Source organism: Coregonus clupeaformis, unplaced genomic scaffold (assembly GCF_020615455.1).
Source record: "Coregonus clupeaformis isolate EN_2021a unplaced genomic scaffold, ASM2061545v1 scaf0553, whole genome shotgun sequence".
NCBI classification, from domain to species: domain Eukaryota; kingdom Metazoa; phylum Chordata; class Actinopteri; order Salmoniformes; family Salmonidae; genus Coregonus; species Coregonus clupeaformis.
The window spans coordinates 180461-197490 of record NW_025534008.1 but is presented as its reverse complement, the minus strand read 5'-3'; the positions used below and the strand labels follow the sequence as shown (position 1 = coordinate 197490).

At 42.3% G+C, this 17030-nt stretch overlaps 1 long non-coding RNA gene across 1 annotated transcript; it reads right to left on the bottom strand.

Annotated features, from left to right (window-relative positions):
- Positions 1-520: 520 nt before the first annotated feature.
- On the bottom strand, positions 521-16319 carry LOC121538964. Its single transcript, XR_005995297.2, has 7 exons — positions 16210-16319; positions 14051-14278; positions 13493-13792; positions 12992-13086; positions 1922-2187; positions 1622-1800; positions 521-861 (listed from the first exon to the last, which is right to left on the bottom strand). It is a non-coding gene; the product is annotated as an uncharacterized LOC121538964 (long non-coding RNA).
- Positions 16320-17030: the final 711 nt, after the last annotated feature.

Genomic DNA, 17030 nt, shown 5'->3' with positions numbered 1-17030 from the left:
GAACATTGTTTCACTCATGATGCTCCACCCCCCAGAGTTGAGTCGTTAATATTTGTGTTTCCATTGAATACTTACAAAACATATAGACACAATACAAAAACAGACACAATTCATGTTTAAAGGCACACACCCTGTAATCATTATATCTACATAATGCATTCAAAATATTGGTGCCAAGATCCCTCTCCAGCAGCAAATAGAGGACCAAGGGGTGTAATCTCAATGGAATCAAAGCAACACCAATCTTTAAGGGTGTCAGAACTCAAGTCCTCCTTACAGTGAGGGGGCATTAGTTAGATTTAAGTCATTTAGCAGACGCTCTTATCCAGAGCGACTTAGTTACATTATTATTATTTTATTTTTTTCATACCCCCCGTGGGAATCGAACCCACAACCCTGGCGTTGGAAACGCCATGCTCTACCAACTGAACTACATCCCTGCCAGCCATTCCCTCCCCTACCCAATTGTGCGCCGCCCCATGGGTCTCCCGGTCGCGGCCGGCTACGACAGAGCCTGGATTTGAACTAGGATCTCTAGTGGCACAGCTAGTACTGCGATGCAGTGCCTTAGACCACTGCGCCACTTGGGAGTTAACCTCCTCTGGCCCCATGTCTGCTGCAGCGCCTCACGGTCCAGTTTGTTGAGCTTCTGTGAGCACAGCCACAGCCACAGGTCCTGGACCTGTTCTGACAGGCCGTCCAAACTAGAGTTGTCCCAGGGTCCGGCTGCCTGACAACCTGAAGAAAGAGAGAGAGGGAACAAATTAGAGGGACTGAGAGCCTGAGAGTCAGACTGAGAACCAATTGACTACTATAGGCCTACTGTAACTACTATAGGCCTACTGTAAGGGAGCAGTCATCCTGTGGAACACACAAAGGACCAATCAGAACCATGTTCTCTGTGACTCCTTTTCCATTTTCAGCAAGGGACCAATCAAATCCCAGATCTCATGGTATGCCCTTTACCAGGAAGTTAGTACTATGTCTATCACCCAATGTCAGTGCTGAGTTCTCAGCTTGGCCTCCAGCTTAAACATGACTAATCAACATGAATCCTACTTACATCACTACATTTGTTCCTCTATTGAAGACCATCTTGCCATAGCTCCCAATTAAGTCAAATGGTGTATACACTTTAAGATACAATTAAGATACTACCATTGTATCCTAACTACCATATCAGCACATGCTTCTTAGCTTGAATACCAGAGGCAAAGTTGTGGAGCAGATAAGTGGATTCCTTTTCAACCTGTGAAATGTTTTCACAGCTTGCAAAGCACCTGCCTCAAACCCGTGGTTTAGGTTTACTGGTTAACAGACCAAAAATAAGCGATTTACAGAGAAACAAGAGTTTCATTAACAGAAACCCAACCAATTGTTTCAACAAATTCTGTTAAAAGCGTTTTTATTGTATTTGCAGTCTTTATCGTGTACCTTCCTGGACAAATTTCCTCTACTAAGTATCTACTTACTATAGATACTGTGATTAGTTTGTGCAGTTCTTTAGACAAACAATGCTTAATTAATGTCAAAGTACTCTATAAAATAACTTTATTTGAATTTTTGTGTATGTGTGTGCATTTGTGTGTGTGCATGTGTATGTGTGTGTGTGTGTGTTTACCTGGGACAGGAGGACTGACCTCAGATGTTCTAAAGCAGGGTGGTCAGCGGGTTCACAGCGGATGGCAGACAGAAGGAGGTGTGTGAGACAGTGGAGAGGCAGAGTCTTCAGGACCAACTCAAAGCCCATAGAGCCCAGGGCATTATGGGACAGATTCACTGCCTTCAGGTGCCCTGTGCCTGTAGGACCATGAGATGATTCTGATTCTTAGGTCACCTGCCAAGGTGCTGGTCAGTAGGAGGTGGTGTTGCTGTTTACCTGCCAAGGTGCTGGTCAGTAGGAGGCGGTGTTGCTGTTTACCTGCCAAGGTGCTGGCCAGTAGGAGGTGGTGTTGCTGTTTACCTGCCAAGGTGCTGGTCAGTAGGAGGTGGTGCTGCTGTTTACCTGCCAAGGAGCTGGTCAGTAGGAGGTGGTGTTGCCGTTTACCTGCCAAGGTGCTGGCCAGTAGGAGGTGGTGTTGCCGTTTACCTGCCAAGGTGCTGGCCAGTAGGAGGTGGTGCTGCTGTTTACCTGCCAAGGTGCTGGCCAGTAGGAGGTGGTGTTGCTACAGGCAGCGGGTTGTTAGGCTGGAGAGACAAGACAGCCTCATACATCAGAGTCAGAACCTTTTCCAACCACAAAAACCTAGCCTGGCCTGTCCTGCACACCCACTGCTTCCTGTCAGGCTACTGCAGAAAGAGGGGGTGGTGCTGTGACCATCACTGAACAAAGCGCACTGAATCATGGGCCCCTACAAGGCCATATAGGGACACAGCACAGCCACAGACTTACAGGTCAGTATCATACAGTGCCTTCAGAAAGTATTCACACCCTTGACTTTTTCCACATTCTGTTGTGTTACAGCCTGAATTGAAAATGTATTAAATTGAGACTTTGTCACTGGCCTACACAAAATATTAAGTATTCAACCCCTTTGTTATGGCAATCTTAAATAAGTTGAGGCTTAAAAATGTGCTTAACAAGTCACATAATAAGATGCATGGACTAACTCTGTGTGCAATAACAGTGTTTTACATGATTTTTGAATGACTACCTCATCTCTGTATCCCACACATACAATTATTTGTAATGTCCCTCAGTCGAGCAGTGAATTTCAAACACAGATTCAACCACAAAGACCAGGGAGGTTTTCCAATGCAAAGAAGGGCACCTATTGGTAGATGGGTAAAAATAACATTGAATATCCCTTTGAGCATGGTGAAGTTATTAATTACACTTTGGATGGTGTATCAATACAACCAGTCACTACAAAGATACAGGCGTCCTTCCTATCTCAGTTCCCAGAGAGGAAGGAAACCGCTCAGGGATTTCACCATGAGCCCAATGGTGACCTTAAAACAGTTGCAGAGTTTAATTGCTGTGATAGGAGAAAACATCAACAAAGCAATTCACTTTTTGTCCTGAATACAAAGTGGGTTTTTTGGGGCAAACAAAATATAACAATTACTTAGTACCACTCTCCATATTTTCGTGCATATTGTTGACTGCATCATGTTATGGGTATGCTTGTAATAGTTTTCAGGATAAAAAAGAAACGTAATGGAGTTAAGCACAGGCAAAATCCTAGAGGAAAACCTGGTTCAGTTTGAAAATGGTTGTCTAGCAATGATCAACAACCAATTTGACAGAGCTTGAAAATTGTTGAAAATAATAATGGGCAAATATTTATGTCAAAACTGTAACTCAGGAACATTTACCTTCTTCAACCTGAGTTCCCACACCAGATAGTGGCTGTGCCAATGCCTTTGTCAATGCCTGCAATCAGAATGCGGTCAGGGTTCAAGATAACGTGTTTTTTTATCCCAGTACCACATAGGTTAGTGTATTTGTGTCTTCCTGCATGCATGTGTGAAAGAGAGTGAATGTTTAAAGTGGTTTTTCTTCAGATAGCATTGAGGAGTACACCACATCAGTCACTGGCTTCATCAATATGTGCATCGATGACGTCGTCCCCACAGTGACCGTACGTACATACCCAAACCAGAAGCCATGGATTACAGGCAACATCCGTACTGAGCTAAAGGGTAGAGCTGCCGCTTTCAAGGAGCGGGACTCTAACCCAGACGCTTATAAGAAATCCCGCTATGCCCTCCGACGAACCATCAAACAGACAAAAAGTCAATACAGGACTAAGACTGAATCGTACTACACCGGCTCTGATGCTCGTCGGATGTGGCAAGGCTTGAAAACTATTACAGACTACAATGGGAAGCACAGCCGCGAGCTGCCCAGTGACACAAGCCATCCAGACGAGCTAAACCACTTCTATACTCGCTTCGAGGCAAGCAACACTGAAGCATGCATGAGAGCACCAGCTGATCCCGGATGACTATGTGATCACGCTCTCCGTAGCCAATGTGAGTAAGAATTTTAAGCAGGTCAACATTCACAAAGGCCACATTCTACAGCTGCACCATCGAGAGCATCCTGACTGGTTGCATCACCGCCTGGTATGGCAACTGCTCGGCCTCTGACCGCAAGTTACTACAGAGGGTAGTGCGTACGGTCCAGTACATCACTGGGGCCAAGCTTCCTGCCATCCAGGACCTCTATACAAGGCGGTGTCAGAGGAAGGCCCTCAAAATTGTCTAAGACTCCAGCCACCCTAGTCATAGACTGTTCTCTCTGCTACCGCACGGCAAGCAGTACCGGGGTGCCAAGTCTAGGTCCAAAATACTTCTCAACAGCTTCTACCCCCAAGCCATAAGACTCCTGAACAGCTAATCATGGCTACCCAGACTATTTGCACTGCCCCCCCACCCCATCTTTTTACGCTGCTGCTACTCTGTTAATTATTTATGCATAGTCACTTTAACTCTACCCACATGTACATATTACCTCAACTAGCCGGTGCCCCCGCACATTGACTCTGCACCGGTACCCCCCTGTATATATAGCCTCCCTACTGTTATTTTACTTGTGCTCTTTTTTTCTCAACACTTTTGTTGTTTTATTTTACTTTTTTATAAAAAAAATTAAATGCATTGTTGGTTAAGGGCTGTAAGTAAGCATTTCACTGTAATGTCTACACCTGTTGTATTCGGCGCATGTGGCCAATAAAATTTGATTTGATGTCAGCCACTTGGAAGCCTTTCTGGCCTTGCTTGATATTCAACCCTGGCTTCTATAGTAACGGGGTGTGTCAGTGTGTTTTATTAAACATTGCAGATAGATTGTAACTTCCATCAATGTAATTGTCTGCGTCACTTCCAATTGCCCATGAAAGATCTCACCTCGTGGAGTTGCAATAATCATAAGAACAGTGAGGAATCAGCCCAGAACTACACGGGAGGATTTTGTCAATGATCTCAAGGCAGCTGGGACCATAATCACCAAGAAAACAATTGGTAACACACTATGCCGTGAAGGACTGAAATCCTGCAGCGCCCGCAAGTTCCCCCTGCTCAAGAAAGCACATATACAGGCCAGTCTGAAGTTTGCCAATGAACATCTGAATGATTCAGAGGAGAACTGGGTGAAAGTGTTGTGGTCAGATGAGACCAAAATCAAGCTCTTTGGCATCAACTCAACTCGCCGTGTTTGGAGGAGGAGGAGGAATGCTGCCTATGACCCCAAGAACATCATCCCCATCATCAAACATGGAGGTGGAAACATTATGCTTTGGGGGTGTTTTTCTGCTAAGGGGACAGCACAACTTCACTGCATCAAAGGGACGATGGATGGCGCCATGTACCGTCAAATCTTGGGTGAGAACCTTCTTCCCTCAGCCAGGGCATTGAAAATGGGTCGTGGATGGGTATTCCAGCATGACAATGACCCAAAACACACGGCCAAGGCAACAAAGGAGTGGCTCAAGAAGAAGCACATTAAGGTCCTGGAGTGGCCTAGTCAGTCTCCAGACCTTAATCCCATAGAAAATCTGTGGAAGGAGCTGAAGGTTCGAGTTGCCAAACGTCAGCCTCGAAACCTTAATGACTTGGAGAAGATCTGCAAAGAGGAGTGGGACAAAATCCCTCCTGAGATGTGTGCAAACCTGGTGGCCAACTACAAGAAACGTCTGACCTCTGTGATTGCCAACAAGGGTTTTGCCACCAAGTACTAAGCCATGTTTTGCAGAGGGGTCAAATACTTATTTCCCTAATTAAAATGCAAATCAATTTATAACATTTTTGACATGCGATTTTCTGGATTTTTTGGTTGTTATTCTGTCTCTCACTGTTCAAATAAACCTATCATTAAAATTATAGACTGATCATTTCTTTGTCAGTGGGCAAATGTACAAAATCAGCAGGGGATCAAATACTTTTTTCCCTCACTTATATATATACACACAGTGGGGAGAAAAAGTATTTGATACACTGCCGATTTTGCAGGTTTTCCTACTTACAAAGCATGTAGAGGTCTGTAATTTTTATCATAGGTACACTTCAACTGTGAGAGACGGAATCTAAAACAAAATCCAGAAAATCACATTGTATGATTTTTAAGTAATTAATTTGCATTTTATTGCATGACATAAGTATTTGATACATCAGAAAAGCAGAACTTAATATTTGGTACAGAAACCTTTGTTTGCAATTACAGAGATCATACGTTTCCTGTAGGTCTTGACCAGGTTTGCACACACTGCAGCAGGGATTTTGGCCCACTCCTCCATACAGACCTTCTCCAGATCCTTCAGGTTTCGGGGCTGTCGCTGGGCAATACGGACTTTCAGCTACCTCCAAAGATTTTATATTGGGTTCAGGTCTGGAGACTGGCTAGGCCACCCCAGGACCTTGAGATGCTTCTTACGGAGCCAGTCCTTAGTTGCCCTGGCTGTGTGTTTCGGGTCGTTGTCATGCTGGAAGACCCAGCCACGACCCATCTTCAATGCTCTTACTGAGGGAAGGAGGTTGTTGGCCAAGATCTCGCGATACATGGCCCCATCAATCCTCCCCTCAATACGGTGCAGTCGTCCTGTCCCCTTTGCAGAAAAGCATCCCCAAAGAATGATGTTTCCACCTCCATGCTTCACGGTTGGGATGGTGTTCTTGGGGTTGTACTCATCCTTCTTCTTCCTCCAAACACGGCGAGTGGAGTTTAGACCAAAAAGCTATATTTTTGTCTCATCAGACCACATGACCTTCTCCTATTCCTCCTCTGGATCATCCAGATGGTCATTGGCAAACTTCAGATGAGCCTGGACATGCGCTGGCTTGAGCAGGGGGACCTTGCGTGCGCTGCAGGATTTTAATCCATGACGGCGTAGTGTGTTACTAATGGTTATCTTTGAGACTGTGGTCCCAGCTCTCTTCAGATCATTGACCAGGTCCTGCTGTGTAGTTCTGGGCTGATCCCTCACCTTCCTCATGATCATTGATGCCCCACGAGGTGAGATCTTGCATGGAGCCCCAGACCGAGAGTGATTGACCGTCATCTTGAACTTCTTCCATTTTCTAATAATTGCGCCAACAGTTGTTGCCTTCTCATCATGCTGCTTGCCTATTGTCCTGTAGCCCATCCCAGCCTTGTGCAGGTCTACAATTTTATCCCTGATGTCCTTACACAGCTCTCTGGTCTTGGCCATTGTGGAGAGGTTGGAGTCTGTTTGATTGAGTGTGTGGACAGGTGTCTTTTATACAGGTAATGAGTTCAAACAGGTGCAGTTAATACAGGTAATGAGTGGAGAACAGGAGGGCTTCTTAAAGAAAAACTAACAGGTCTGTGAGAGCCGGAATTCTTACTGGTTGGTAGGTGATCAAATACTTATGTCATGCAATAAAATGCAAATTAATTACTTAAAAATCATACAATGTGATTTTCTGGATTTTTGTTTTAGATTCCGTCTCTCACAGTTTAGGTGTACCTATGATAAAAATTACAGACCTCTACATGCTTTGTAAGTAGGAAAACCTGCAAAATCGGCAGTGTATCAAATACTTGTTCTCCCCACTGTACATATACATACATATACATATCCTTTTTAAAAATATATTTCCCTTTATTACTTTCCAACCCCACCACCCCTTCCCTAATTGGAGTAAACTAGTGAACAGCAATGCTTTGGCCTCTACTTCCAGCTTACACATACTGTATACATTTTATGGACACAGTCAAATTTTACAACAATTATATTTTGTTTGTTTTTACTACTGAACTTCCTCCGATCATTTTCATGATGTCCATCTTGTTTGCTTCAATATGCCATATTTTTCTAACTGCTCTTTCACAAAAGCTCTCGACCTTTAACCTATATACTTATTATGGACACAGTATGCTTTACATTAGTTCTTGTTGTTATTAGTTGTTGTTATTAGTCCCATCCTTCAGCTCCATTCAACATATCCCATCTATCTCTTAACATCATCCATATTGGATTTCTATTTGCCATATATTTTTCAACTGTACTGTGATGTTTTACAAAAGTTCTGAACCTGTCTATTCTCATTGTTTCTACAGATTGTAAATTGAAAATAAACATTTTTGCTAAAAGTATTATTATATTATTGATAAATTGACTATGACTTTTCAGATAACCCAGTAGTGCCCTCTGCAGGGTTAGCTCCAGGTAAATATTGCAATCCTTTAGCCATTCCTGGACCTGTGTCCAAAAACAAGCTACATATGGACAGTACCAAAACAAATGATCTAATGATTCTGTCTTTTCGCAGGCAAAATCTGCAGAGCTGGGAAGAATGTATCCCCCATATAAATAACATTCTATTGGTAGCAAGAATTTTATATAATAATTTACATAGAAAAATTATAAGTTTTGAATCCGGCGTTGTTATCAGTTCATAAACACTATGCCATGGAATTGGTACGTAAAAAATCTCTTCCCAACTATTTTGCAATCTACAGTGGGGAAAAATAGTATTTAGTCAGCCACCAATTGTGCAAGTTCTCCCACTTAAAAAGATGAGAGAGGCCTGTAATTTTCATCATAGGTACGCGTCAACTATGACAGACAAATTGAGAATTTTTTTTCCTGAAATTCACATTGTAGGATTTTTAATGAATTTATTTGTAAATTATGGTGGAAAATAAGTATTTGGTCACCTACAAACAAGCAAGATTTCTGGCTCTCACAGACCTCAAACTTCTTCTTTAAGAGACTCCTCTGTCCTCCACCCGTTACCTGTATTAATGGCACCTGTTTGAACTTGTTATCAGTATAAAAGACACCTGTCCAAAACCTCAAACAGTCACACTCCAAACTCCACTATGGCCAAGACCAAAGAGCTGTCAAAGGACACCAGAAACAAAATTGTAGACCTGCACCAGGCTGGGAAGACTGAATCTGCAATAGGTAAGCAGCTTGGTTTGAAGAAATCAACTGTGGGAGCAATTATTAGGAAATGGAAGACATACAAGACCACTGATAATCTCCCTCGATCTGGGGCTCCACTCAAGATCTCACCCCGTGGGGGTCAAAATGATCACAAGAACGGTGAGCAAAAATCCCAGAACCACATGGGGGACCTAGTGAATGACCTGCAGAGAGCTGGGACCAAAGTAACAAAGCCTACCATCAGTAACACACTACGCCACCAGGGACTCAAATCCTGCAGTGCCAGACGTGTCCCCCTGCTTAAGCCAGTACATGTCCAGGCCCGTCTGAAGTTTGCTAGAGTGCATTTGGATGATCCGGAAGAGGATTGGGAGAATGTCATATGGTCAGATGAAACCAAAATAGAACTTTTTTGGTAAAAACTCAACTCGTCGTGTTTGGAGGACAAAGAATGCAGAGTTGCATCCAAAGAACACCATACCTACTGTGAAGCATGGGTGTGGAAACATCATGCTTTGGGGCTGTTTTTTTCTGCAAAGGGACCAGGACGACTGATCCGTGTAAAGGAAAGAATGAATGGGGCCATGTATCGTGAGATTTTGAGTGAAAACCTCCTTCCATCAGCAAGGGCATTGAAGATGAAACGTGGCTGGGTCTTTCAGCATGACAATGATCCCAAACACACCGCCCGGGCAACGAAGGAGTGGCTTCGTAAGAAGCATTTCAAGGTCCTGGAGTGGCCTAGCCAGTCTCCAGATCTCAACCCCATAGAAAATCTTTGGAGGGAGTTGAAAGTCTGTGTTGCCCAGCGACAGCCCCAAAACATCACTGCTCTAGAGGAGATCTGCATGGAGGAATGGGCCAAAATACCAGCAACAGTGTGTGAAAACCTTGTGAAGACTTACAGAAAACGTTTGACCTGTGTCATTGCCAACAAAGGGTATATAACAAAGTATTGAGAAACTTTTGTTATTGACCAAATACTTATTTTCCACCATAATTTGCAAATAAAATCATAAAAAATCCTACAATGTGATTTTCTGGATTTCTTTTTCTCATATTGTCTGTCATAGTTGACGTGTCCTATGATGAAAATTACAGGCCTCTCTCATCTTTTTAAGTGGGAGAACTTGCACAATTGGTGGCTGACTAAATACTTTTTTTCCCCACTGTATATATAAACCCAGTCGTACTTTATCAAATGCCTTTTCGAAGTCTGCTATGAATAGCAGGCCTGGTTTCCCAGATTTTTCACAGTGTTCTATTGTTTCCAGTACTTGCCTTATATTATCTCCAATGTATCTTCCATGTAAAAAACCTGTCTGATTAGAATGAATAATGTCCGACAATACCTTTTTAATTCTATGCGCTATACATTTTGCTAGACTTTTTGCATCACAACACTGAAGTATAAGGGGCCTCCAATTTTTTTAATGGACTGGATCTTTATATTTTCCACTTGTATCCTGTTTCAGTAATAATGAAATCAGACCTTCTTCTTGAGTGTCTGATAATCTAATATTTACATAGGAGTGGCTAAAACATGCTAATAACGGTCCTTTGAGTATATCAAAAAAGGTTTGGTATACCTCGACTGGTATGCCATCCAACCCTGGAGTTTTCCCAGACTTAAAAGTATTTAATTGCATCCAGCAGTTCCTCCTCAGTAATTTCACCTTTACGAGTATTTCTGTATGGCGGTTAATTGTACATTATCAATAGAAAGAAAATATCTACAATTTGTTTCAGTTACAGGAGATGGAGGCGACTGAAATGAAAACATATGCTTAAAGTACTTTGTTTCCTCCTTCAAAATATCATTTGGTGAATCATGGGTGACTCCGTCATTTGTTACCAGTTTCAGTAAATAATTTTTTGTAGCATTCCTATGTTGAAGATTAAAAAATAATTTGGTGCATTTTCCCCTATATTCCATCCAAACGCATAAAGAAGGAAAGAAATTCGACAAATTAACTTTTAAGAAGGCACACCTGTTAATTGAAATGCATTGCAGGTGACTACCTCATGAAGCTGGTTGAGAGAATGCCAAGAGTGTGCAAAGCTGTCATCAAGGCAAAGGGTGGCTACTTTGAAGAATCTAAAATAGAAAATATTTGGATTTGTTTAACACTTTTTTGGTTACTACATGACTTCATGTGTTATTTCATAGTTTTGATGTCTTCACTATTATTCTACAATGTAAAAAATAGTACAAATAAAATAAAAAAATCTTGAATGAGTAAGTGTTCTAAAACTTTTGACAGGTAGTGTATATGATATGGTAATTATTTGAACTGGATGGCCAGCTAACTTAACATTAGCTTGCTAGCTAACAAGCTAGAAATGAACCAAAACATTGTTTAGAAAGTTGATATTAGTTGCCTGGTTTGCTAGATTGACATATACTAAATTCATTTTTAAACAGGTGGGTTTATTGGTGTTAAAATACACCCGTTAGGCTATTTTGGACCACCAGACTACTGATGTCATGCAGCCTGTAGTTTTTGTGTTTATACTTTTTCATAACTACAACAACAAGTTTGATATCGGACGACAATATAATGTTTATGATGTCACTGAGACAACTGTCGATACACGTAGTATAACCCAACCTTTAGTTTTGAAATCTTTGGTTGTTTAGTACATGGCCTCACATGTGAATCCTTAAAGAGATGGGTGGGGCTAAGGCTTAAGAGGGTGTGAACAATGCTGAATGGGTGTAGACAAAGAAGAGCCCTCCAGTAGTTGTACCAAAACATTCAAGGGCCATTTTCTTAAAAGTGGAATGACAAAATAATTTCCCCATTGTTCCTCAACTGTAGTGTATGATGTACCATTTTCTAGCTCTGAGTCTCTACTTTTATCCAATATAAAAACACAATTTCAAATTTTGTTACATAAGACATAATCAAGACGGTCGGTCACAAATTGCTTTTGTTTTAAAGATGAGTATTACATGGCATGGCCTCTAAATGCACATTTAATAGTGTCCCATACAATAAGGGGATCTGCTATACCTGTGTTATGTTAGAACATGTCCAATATCCTCACCTTCGTGGAAATTATGTAAGAGTAATGTATTTGCCTATTATTTGATGGTCCGACCACATTCTGTTCCCTATCAACACGTTTTTAACCTTTGGTGCCAACGAGAATGAAATATGAAAGTACTCAAGATGACTAGCTTGATTGAGACTCCGCCATGTATATCTCACTAGGTCCGGATATTTGAGCCTCCATGTATCCACTAGTTCCAATAAATCATAATATTCGTGATTGAAGTCATATTAGTTTGTAGCCCAAACGGTTCGGATGCTACAGACAAAAGTTGGCACATCGACGGTACCTACTTCAGAAGGGTCCGTCGGGGCTAGTGGGGGGTCGTAGACCAAAACGGAGAACACCATCATGTTCGTGCCAGTCTCATCTTTCCATAGTGGTATATTAGTTAGTAGGCCAAACCGTTCGGACGCTACAGACGTTTTCGTGACAAGTTCAATTTTCAGGACATCTCCTGGTCTGACAAACAGCGCTGTAGCTCTGCCACTTTCCACCACAGATGCGGAAGACCGACAGGCGGATGCAGTGGATTGAGACCCAGCCTATACAAAAAAAATATCTCTATCTTAAACAGATAGATTTTGATAGGGATTAGTTTGATGCCCAGTGAAATTGTGAAAATTATTATAAACGCCCTTTTAGAGTAAGAGCAGTTTGAAAAAAGACTGCCTGAAATATCAAGCTATCTTGGTGGGATGGAGTTTTGGCCTGGATGGTGACGTCACCAGGCGGTAAATTAGTTAATACACCAATAAGAAAGAGAGTTCCAAACATCTCGGCCAATAACAGCTAGTCTTACATTTTCCCCTCCTCACTCAGACCACTCCCAGACAGTCCTATACAAATTATTGCTTGAGAAATTGCTCTTTGCTAAGAAGCTATTTTTGTTTATTTTTGAACAATTTAATTTAAAACAATGACAGGTAATTGTTACCCAGAAATGGTTTGATATGGAGATAAAAACGGCTTCATAGTATCCAAACCCTGCACACCTGGCACTGCAGGCAGGCTAAAGCAAATGTTCAAATTTGAAATACTATTTGAACCCAGGTCAGCTCTCACTTGATCTCTCTGACCTGCTGAGTGCTGTGGTGGTTCTGGGGCGGCGTGGAAGATCGGGGGTCGTTGTCGGTCTTCCTCAGTGAGAAACCCCTAATGGTAGACGACGACACTGCAGAACGAGAGAGAAAAAACACAGGATTTGGTTCCACTAGCTACTAATGCTCCTTATAGTTCATATTAACATTAAACATTAGTGATTCATTTTCAAGTACCATTCAAGACACCCAAGGACAGTACATGGCAAGCAAAACGGGAACTTAAGTCACTCAGCAAAATTATATGAGAGAAAGAAAGAAGGAAATGAAAGGGTGGATCTGCTTGGGCTCCTTCTGTTGTTAGCTTCCATTTGGGTTCTACAGGGAATTACAGGGATGGTTGTATGTGTGTGTCATCAGTGCAGCTGCTACACACCTCTGCTAGCCATCTCAGTCTTGGTTGAGTGACGGTTCTGACTCCTGGCCCCTGATTACATCGTTCTCAAATCCCGCCTTCCATCCTGCTCCTCCCCCACTCACCCATATCATCCTCCAGTCAATCGTCTATCAGATTTTCATCCTCAGGAACAAGCGCTGGCCTGCTATTGGACAACACCGGAACTGGTTCTGGGAGGCGGGTCTTGGCACTGTTGTACTCCTTCTTCCCGAAGACAGAGAGGGCTGCAGCTTATCTCGCTTCAAGAACAGAAGAGCTTGTTTCCTGACTGGGGGCACTTCCTGTGGAGTGAGGGCTGCTGGGAAACGTAGGCGTGGGCAGACAGCCCGCAGAGGGCTGACGGAGCTTTCCAAGTCACTGTGGTCAGAGGAGCTGCTTTCATCCTGAGGAAGACAAACAGACAGAAAGAGACAGACAGATTATTTGTCAATAGGTACAGTGCCTCACTTCTAAAACTGTCTCACAACAAGTGACTCTTGATGACTTCAACAAGGAATAAAACACCTCCAGACCTGCTGCGCTTGTCTTAGTACATACTGACAGATTCTATTACAGTCTGAAAGTGTTGGGTCATTGAGAATTGGTTTGATTTTAAACCAATTATATTAATCTCATTCCCAATGTTTTAATTAATCTAGTACCCCAAAGATGATGGAGGCCTCTGTCCCTCTGTGTCTGTGGCGTTGTGGGGGCTGCGCTGTGCCATTAGTGCCTCCGTGTGGGGTTCGGTGGTACTGCGATCTCCTGGGGGCTCCTGGTTCTGGGCTGGCCGTTGGTGGATAAATAGCGCCCTCCGGTGGGGATCAGAGGCTCTGAATCAAAGAGCTGACTTTCCTGAAGAGCGTCGAAGGGCACGGGAGCAGCAGGGACTGTAGAACAGAGAGTGTAGAAAAATTAACTTCACGGTGGAATAGTTGACATCCTTACAGCAACAGACATTTTGTGGGAGATGCATTATTTTCTGGAAAGTAAGCTGATTAAAGGCCTCACAAACGGTGTGTGAGTGAGATGATGAATCCACATGTACTAGGTATCAACATCAGTAAAACTAAATTACACATTGAATATTCAGCAGGGTTGAGGTTAATTCCATTTTAATTTCAGTCAATTCAGGAAGTACACTGAAATTCCAATTCCAATTCTCTTCAATGCTTTTCAATGTGGAGAATTTGGTTTACTTTCTGAATTGACTGGGATTTAAATGGATTTGACCCCAAACCTGATATACAGGCCTCATATATTCCACCCAGTTTCATTATATACACACCACTCTTCACGGTCCTAGTCTTCTTGTGTTATAGGCCTACACTGAGCAGAAGTATGTTAATTAAGTAGCTCTCTGTAGCAATGGAGGTCCATCCATCTGTAGTAAGCGCAACACAGGGTGCATTGGCCAATTAATTGATAACTCCAGCTATGGCTTGCTTATATAGCGCAGGTACTAACTACCTGTTTGCTGAAATGGGTGAGAGAGGGAAGTTCGTAACGTGGCTTGAGCACGTGCTGAAACCCCCTATTCACAACCAGCGAGAATGGGCACATATCCGAAGCTACAAACACCCAGTGGCGATTTTAGCATGTCAATCTTGGTGGGGCAAACAAACAAAACAATGTTGGGGATGCATGCCAGCAAAGCCACTACACAACACTAAACAATACATTCATTGTACTATAATGGTGACAAACTGTGCCCACAAACTGTTAGGGCCTACATAAAGCTGTCCCAACAGCAGTCCCAACACCTTACCACTGCTACACCTGGCTATCAGTGGAGCCTTGTCTGGTAGAGAAACAGTTCATTCATTTACTGCCTTTAAAAAAACATAGCAGATATGGCTGACTTGCTTAAACAAATGTGGTTTCTACTGACAATTGAGATGTGGCGTAAGGGGACGACAAGCGGATAAGAGGCAATCCATATTTTCGATTAAGACATTAATGAGCGAGCTTTTTTATTTATTTTTATTTAACCAGGTAAGCCAGTTGAGAACAAGTTCTCATTTACAACTGCGACCTGGCCAAGATAAAGCAAAGCAGTGCGATTAAAACAACAACACAGAGTTACATATGGGGTAAAACAAAACAAAGTCAAAAATAAAACAGAAATAAGTATATATACAGTGTATGCAAATGTAGCAAGTTATGGAGGTAAGGCAATAAATAGGCTATAGTGCAAAATAATTACAATTAGTATTAACACTGGAATGATAGATGTGCAAGAGATGATGTGCAAATAGAGATACTGGGGTACAAATGAGCAAAATAAATAACAATATAGGGATGAGGTAGTTGGGCGGGCTAATTTCAGAATGGCTGTGTACAGGTGCTGTGATCGGTAAGGTGCTCTGACAACTGATGCTTAAAGTTAGTGAGGGAGATAAGTGTCTCCAGCTTCAGAAATTTTTGCAATTTGTTCCAGTCAGGACGGACGGTCATAGTCAATATAACTATTTGTTCAGCACTCGTGAAATGTACAGCGACAGAATTCAGAACATGGGCCATTCTTACAGTGTTCTCCCTGTACACAAGTCAGAACCGTAGGACAAATAAAGGGGGCATATAAGCAGACAATGAAAGCTCTTACAATAGTTTATGATTACATTTCTCTAAAACAGGTTATAGGCTACATGTGCACCACCAAGTCAGAACAGTAGGCGAAATTAAGAGGGGAAAATAGACCAAATGATTAGGGTGAGGCACATGGGCTACTAACAGCTTACTACACAACATACACTTAGTATTACTTTCTTAGCTACAGTATACATAGCTCCCTGACATATTACATAATTTTTGGACTCACCTTGTTGTGCTGTGCTCACTTGAACAGGAAGGTGGCGTGGCGGTCCTTTGTGGACAAACTTTGGCATGAAAGTCTGGCATTCTCTGGATTTATGGTGCTTTCAAGACAACTGGGAACTCTGAAAAAAACAAGGTCGAATCATGATGACGTCAGTGATCTTCAGGTCGTAGCTCTAGAAAGAAGCCCGAGTTCTGGATTTACAATTCCCAGTTGGATGACCGTTCAAAACGTATTTTCCCAGTCGGAGCTTGTTTTTTCCCCCCCAGAGTTCCCAGTTGTCTTGAACTCCCTGAAGTTCCGAGTTAACAGTTGTTTTGAGCGCGGCACAAATCATGCTTCATTGACAGCATGGCCAATGTTGAATGCTTATAATTTTAAACTTGGAAAAGAGACCCTTAATCCCAGACTTGGGACCACACACCCACGCCACTGAATAGCAGGCTAGTGATTGCTTTGCAATGCTCGCAGTTAGATTCCTTCCAAACCACTCATTGTTGAATTTACAATTTCCAACCTGTTGTGTAATGTTTATGTCCAATGACCGATGAGCACCGATACGTTTTATCTATAATTTCTCTTCATATGACAATGATTAAAAATGATTTGCCAGTAGATTTGACTGGATTCATGATGATGACTCCTTGCTAAGGTTTTGAAAGTATGATGTTGACGTGATCAGTCCAATCAAAGCTACTGTAGATATAACGTGATTTGACGTCATTTTATCTTTGGCCAATGACCTTGAGCCTTCTTGGATGGGCACTTCTATTGTAACTCTATGGCAGCACCCAAGGGGCTTCAATGTTTCGAGCTCTACCCCT